Genomic DNA, 7,402 nt, shown 5'->3' on the forward strand with positions numbered 1-7,402 from the left:
GCACTCTCCAAAACCTAATTGAGAATGCTTCAGGAGGAAAAAAAGAGGGAGTACCCAAATTTACATTTCACCCTAGACAGCCATCGTGCACATCTGCTCTCAGATATCAAGAAAAAACATGATTTCTTTAGCTTTTTTGTTAGCAGGCTCATCAACTGCTTTGGAGATTGAGGTGGGATATTGTGAGAAACATGTGTTTGACTTTGATGGTTTTTTAACTTACAGGTACTTCAACCAAGAAGAAATGCCTAATATAACTAAAATTTTAATATCATTTCAGAGGGAGTCTCCACTGCCAGAAATTTGAGGGAATATAAGAACATAATACTATGTATTTGATTCTGGAGAATAGAGGAAAAAATTCAAATTTGCATCATAAATTGCTTAAGTGGTTCACAAAAAGCCTCCACTATGCATACTCGGATTTTTTATAACTAAATTTTATCATTATGTCCACAGGAAAATTTTCATGATTTTGTGTTGGAATAGGTCAGTCAAATAATTTTATAGTTGAGTAAATCAACTCAAATGGAAGTATTTTCAAAGGCCATGAAGCTTATGAGACAAAAATTGAGTACTTAAAATTTGTCAGTATCAGTTAGGAAGATTTTGTAATTATCATAATTACTGACTCTATTTGGCTTAAAAAGTAGGGAAATTTTTTATCCCACATAACAAAGTCTTTAGAGAGTTGGGCAGAGAATCCAGGGGTGGTTGATTCAGCATTTCAACAGGGTCATCAAAGATCAAGATACTTTCCATATCTTCACTATGTCATCTGAGATGTGACAGCTTGGTTCTCAGGCTAATTCCACTCATGATTACAAGATATCTGAGCTTCAGGAAGCCTCTGGGGAAACTCGATTCTTTGTTCCATCCAGTGGAATAAAGAGACTCTCTTTGCCAAGTACTGAAGCCATTAAGTTTTAACCCAGCATGACAAATTAAGTCACTCTATCCATCTTTGGACAAATGAGTCAACAAAATGCCAAGTGGAATCATGCTACTACTCGTAATACTAATACTAATACTACTAATAATACTAATACTAGTAATATAGATGATAATGGTAAAACTAACATTCATTGGATATATATTATGTTCCAAATTCAAATATATTGTGTATTTCACATGCATTTAATATACATGAATGCCTGTGTACTCATGTGGAATGGAAACTATTTCGGCAACAAACAGCATTAAGTACAGTCTCTTAAATCCCAGTTATTCTACACGATCTGGTGATGTGTGTAAATTAAACTCTTAATGGAAAGTCCCTTGGTAATTATTTTGTTACTGTTGTGTTTTAATAAGAATTAATAAAAATATAGAAAATCAGTGGTGATCTTAAAGATCATTTAGTCAAAACAACTATTTAATTCTTTGTTTAAAAATATATCACATTCTTGAAAACCTAACGTGACAAAAACTTGCTATCTGGTAAGCCAATCCGTTATTTCAATAAAGGACTGTGAAGATTTTGATGTCTATTATGCAACCACCAGCAGGGGTGTTTCCCCTTCATTCTCTGGCAGTAAAATATTTAACTGTTCCTATATTACTGTTCTATTTCTAAAAGACGTGAAGATAAGAAAATGTGAAGCTGCATCCTACTTTTAGTCTTCATAAATAACTTACACTATTTTTGCTTTAGATTTGAGAATGATTCCCACAGGTATTATCCCCGCCCCCCCAAATCCTAATTTAATTAGAATAATGGATTTTCAAAAATTTAACACAATTACATAGCAGCATCCAGTTCAGAAAACAGGAACATTAATGGCAGCCCAATTATCAAAAATTACATTAGTTTGGAATTGAAGAAATATTGCTCACAGTGCCATTAGGGGAATTTCAACCCTAAATACGTTTTGTTTTTTAGGTAATTTGTGTTAAAATTCATCAAGTAACTTTATACAAACAAACAAAAATGTTGGAGTCCAAAAAGAATTACATTATGCAGCTGGTGAACATTTACTTTAGCAAGCCCTCTATTCTTTAGCTGACAACTTTAGTTAACATGTCTCCAGAATGTTTAAAAGAGGATAATGATGAACAATGTATCCCGTATTCTCTCAATTTAGAATGTTCATTCTTTATGTCAAATTATTTAATATGCAGAGATTGGATTGGCAGCCTCATATCACGCTGATGACTATATTGGCAAAACCACTGTACAACTCTTGTAAAGCATCAGTGTTTTTTCCTGGGGCCCTCTCAGAAAACATAGTGAGTTATTAATTCAATTGACAATGGCTAGCTAAGATTTATTCTAAGTATTAAATAAGTTTTTATTCTTTGTTTCACAACTATTGTTCTTCCACAGTTGGAAAGATCAATATAGTAAAGAAAGTAGATTTAATTGTATTAATTTTCAAAGTTTAAGTACTCAGGAATTCAGTGACTTTTGGTGGTGTTCATGTTTTTTATCTCTTCATGTGCCAGATTCTCCACAGAAGAATGCCAAGAAATTATATTTTGTTTCCAAACCATAGCAATGAAAAAAGTTTCAAATAATCAGCCAATGGGTTTACTAAAATAAACAAAAGAAAACCAACTTTTGATTGATCTTTTTCTTCACTAAATTTAGCAATAATCCAGTTAAAAAGTCATTCTATTGTACGTAAATAAAAGTACAGGTTATGGATTTTTAAATCAAAGATGTTATTCTATAGCTCCGTGAAGATGAGCTTAAGGTAAGCATTATTGGTAATTCTTGGTTGGCATAAACATATTGATTTGAAATATCAGAATGTTCAGGAATCTCTACAAGTCATAGCAATCAATAATTGTTATTAACTAAATTAGAAATCTAATTTTAATAGCTTTTAGATGAAAAGTTAAAAATGTTAAATTACTGTTTGAATGATCTCTCCAAATATGCTTGCTTAAAATTCCTTAGCTATGAACTGTTATATGATGTAATGTTTAAATGTTTATGTAAATGTTGCAGTAAAATTATCTAAATATTAACTATATACTTCCTATATTTTGACACTGTTCTAAGAGTTTTGCATGTTTTATTTCTTTTCACCCATAAACAAATAGAGTGATTGCTGCTACTGGGAATACAATGTGTGTATGTATATATGGATGTATACATATATATAAAAAACTATAAGCTATATTAGACTAGCATCGGAAGTGTGACTTAGGAGAAATTATGAAAGTCTATATCCAAACAACATATTTAACCTGAAGGATTTTACAAAAATAAATATGCAATAGGTACAAGCTTTTTAAAAGATCTTCCATATTTAAATTTAAAGATCAGCAAAAACAATGACTTCATTTACTTGAATTCCATTGTGTTTTATATATCCCCCTAATCAGAGAAGCATATCACTTTGGGTCAAGGTAAGCTGGGAAATCTACAAACGAAGACCCTCAATAAAAAACAATCTCCAGTTATCTTTGTATAGAGTTTGATAATGGTCAGCAAGAGTACTCTAAATATTGTTTGTTTGTTTTTGAAGTTGTGGTAGGAACGTTTAATATGAGTTCTAGCCTCTTAGCAAATTTCTAAGTGTACAATACAGGGTTGTTCACTATAGGCACAAAGTTGTACAACAGATGAGTGTGTTATCACAGAGCCCAGGATGTTAGATCACTTCAAATTGAAGGATCATGACAAATAGAATAAAGTCTACCATTTAAATCACACACACACACGCACACACACAAGTCACAACTGTACAAATTTCCATTTTATATGTCTTTGTACAGAAAAATCTGTATAAGTTTCCATTTTACATTGACTCATCATTCAAGTTTGACAATAACAAAGTCCTTAAAACCACTTCCCAAGCATTGGGTTTATAGAGCAGTTTACATTTTTACTTCACTTATATTTTTCTAGTCCTCAGCAATTCAGACACCAGTGTTCAAGGGGATAAGCAAAATGTCTTTTAAGGTTTCAGACAACAATTTCAGATTTTACAGAATGTTTCGATCGTTTAAATGTTTTAAACTGATTAAAATGTTTCAGATTAAAAAGTCATCTTCAATGTTCAAGTTTGACAATATGACCTTTCTCACGCAGGCCAATTAAGTTTTAGACTCTAAAGTCATCATTAAATTACTAACAAAATATTGTAAATCCTTATCATCAAAAAGGATATACATTTTTATCATGTTATATAATTTTCAGATCTACTACTAAGATATCAAATCTGTTTTACATCACAACTGTATCTATGCATTCTAAATTACATTAAAATTAACACCATAATCTTGATAGTTCAGTCATATTTATTGTCCTACCCATCTATATTGCAAGTAAATGTTGGAATTTGACTGGAATTATTCAAAAGGTTTAGATAAATTACCACTTAAATTACACCTACCAATGTACATTGAAATCCATACATCTAATTTAGAAATAATTTCAGAACTATTTGCCTATCATTATTGCTTATTTATGTATTTCATCACTAAGGTCAGAGAGGACATGGTCTTCGTGCAAAAATAAAAAGATAGCAGATGTGATTACTATGGTGGACAATTTCTTTCTGCTCAATGAACCTCTCAGAACTCCCAAATTTCCCGTCTTTCTTTATCTAGATACTACTTTCATTTTGGAAAGGAAAAAAAGGAGAGAAAAGGAAAGTAAGTGAACGTAAGAGGTGAAATCGAAAACATGTCCAGCATTATTCATGCTCACTCAGAACTGGGGATGAGATATAAAGCTGACCTAAACATATTAAACTTTAATTTATTTTAATTTCTTTACTAAGAACTGGTTCAATCAGAAATCAATATTAGATATGGGCCTAAGGAGTCATTCTACATCTATGAATTCTTCAATGATTCAGATTGAATTTTTATACAAAATTCCCTTGATAACATTTCTTCTTTTCTGATTCCCCATCACCTTTCTACCTATAAATGTATGTTCTTCCCAGGACATTATCCATTTCCCAGCACATTCTCAATTTACCCCTAGGTAAAATATCACTATTATGCTGATGGCTCCCAAATGTGTATTTCTTGTCCCTAACTCCCCTTGAACTCCGTTGCTTTCTATCTAACTATATTAGACATCTATTCCTGATTCTCTTTCCCCAAATGTATTCCTTCACTCTAACCAGTTGCAATAAATGGAAATCCATTTTTATATCATTAGAACAGAAACTTTAGAAAATTATTGACTTCTCTCATTTTCTCATCCAAATTGATCTGCAAATGTTCTTGAACCAAACTTCACCATCTGTCTAGAATTGGCTACTTTCCAGAACCAACACTGCTCATGTTCAAGTCACTATTGTTTCTCTCCTGCGTTATTTCAATAGCTTGCTAACTTGTCTTTACACTCGCATAATTGTTATTTGACAGTCTGCTCTCCACAAAGCAGCCAAAATGATGCTGCTAAACCGTAAACGAGACCACATAACTCTTCTGCTTACCGATTTTTACTTCTGGCATCCCGATTTTTTATCTACTTGAAATCTGAAAGCTAATAGGCTAACATAAGATATTTGTGTACTATTTATCATCTCTACTCTCCTGAAAAGGAATCAACATAATCATCAAGACTAATTAAACACATTTTCACAAAAATATGTTCAAATCTCCTTAATGAATTGCCTGGAAAGAAGTGACTTTCAAAGTTCTTAAATATCTAACGGAAAAATAAAAGTGTGTTTTTACAGATTTTTGTTAGTCGTCTGAGTATGTGTTGCATTCATGACACTGAGCAAAGAAGCATAATATTTTACCTCAAAATAATAAGTTTTAATAGTCTGAATTTTATTAATTTACTTGATACCTGTTCTTCATTTTTAAGAATTTTTCTCATCAATTTTCTAACTATACCACTTAGCCACATTGTCCTTCTTAAAATTCATATATGTTTAAAATGCATTCTCAAAGATGCCTAACTTTGCTCATAAAATGAGATCTCAATTAAGATGTGAATGTTATAATATGTCTGTGGTCATGAGGAAGTGTTGCATTATTCAAATCCATATCCGTAGCCAGGGGAAGTGAAAGTTTTAATATAGACAGAGATGATGAGCAGTTTAATTTCATATGCCATAGCCTGAATTAGAATGTACACTTAAAGAAACATATGTTTTTTACCACATGACCCAGCAATCACTCTCCTGGGTATCTACCCAAAAAATCTGAAAACATTTATACATAAAGACACGTGTGCTCCAATGTTCATTGCAGCTTTGTTTACGGTGGCCAAGACATGGAAACAACCAAAATGTCCTTCGATAGATGAATGGATAAAGAAGTTGTGGTATATATACACAATGGAATACTATTCGGCGGTAAGAAAAGATGATATAGGAACATTTGTGACAACATGGATGGATCTTGAGAGTATAATGCTAAGCGAAAACATGAATGTACACAACAGAATTGTACACCTGAAATTTATGTAATTTTACTAACAATTGTCAGCCCAATAAATTAAAAAAAGGGAAGAAAAAGGAAAAGATTTCTAAATGATATCAATTATAAAGATAAAAAGCATAAACCAAAAAAAAAGTTTTGCACACTTTTAAAGATGTGGATTTCTCAAACGTCTGTTTATAATCATTTCAAATTTCATACTAAAGAAATTCATACCCTAATATAAATGTCTCCACCCTCATTTTTTCCAATGCATTTATTGTTATAAAACTCTTTATGGGATAAATCCTTATAATGACCAAATGCCCTGTGGAGTCACAACTGACACTTCATTTGATAGCCTAAGCATATCATCATTTTGTCTGTTCTTTGAAGTTGTTTAAGGTACAACTCTTTTAAAGTTCAAATGTGATGCTGTCACTGGAAAATTTATTTCAAGTATTAATATGGATTTGCCTAATATCAGGACAGTGAGCCTTTTACCTACTAAATATATATTAAGTTGGTGCAAAAGTAATTGTGGTTTAAAAGATTAAAAATAATTGTTTTCATTGGAAAGTTTTGGGCTCATCTTAATCCAGGGTCTCCTTCCATGTGGGTAAATGTGAGGATTTGGTAAAGCTCAAACCACTACGTGTTAGTATTAGACCGGAAATCCTGCCACACCCACTTTGAGGTCAGTGCCTGCTCCCTTGACCTTTACACACAACACCCTCCTACAGTCACCGAGGAATTAGTGCAGTTGGACATGCAGAAGTGTGATTTAAGCAGAGAGAAGACAATATTCAAAGGCTTTATCCTATTCAAAGTGATGCAAGTGGATCTATTTGGCCAACGCAGATAGAGCCAGACGAGGATGAATTATGTTATGAAGCTGATATGTTGAAGTCTAGATGTCAGATCCCAAAGGGTCTTCCAAAGAATGCAACATGAAAACAATGAAGCATTGCTGAAGGGGTTTAAGCAGGAGGCAGATATGACGAGACATGTTTCTTAGCAGATACAGCTCCACAGGGTTTCTCATGGGGATTTAGTAGCC

The sequence above is a fragment of the Rhinolophus sinicus genome, chromosome 8 (genome assembly GCF_057876585.1).
Source record: "Rhinolophus sinicus isolate RSI-liver-muscle chromosome 8, RSI-T2T, whole genome shotgun sequence".
In the NCBI taxonomy this organism is placed as follows: domain Eukaryota; kingdom Metazoa; phylum Chordata; class Mammalia; order Chiroptera; family Rhinolophidae; genus Rhinolophus; species Rhinolophus sinicus.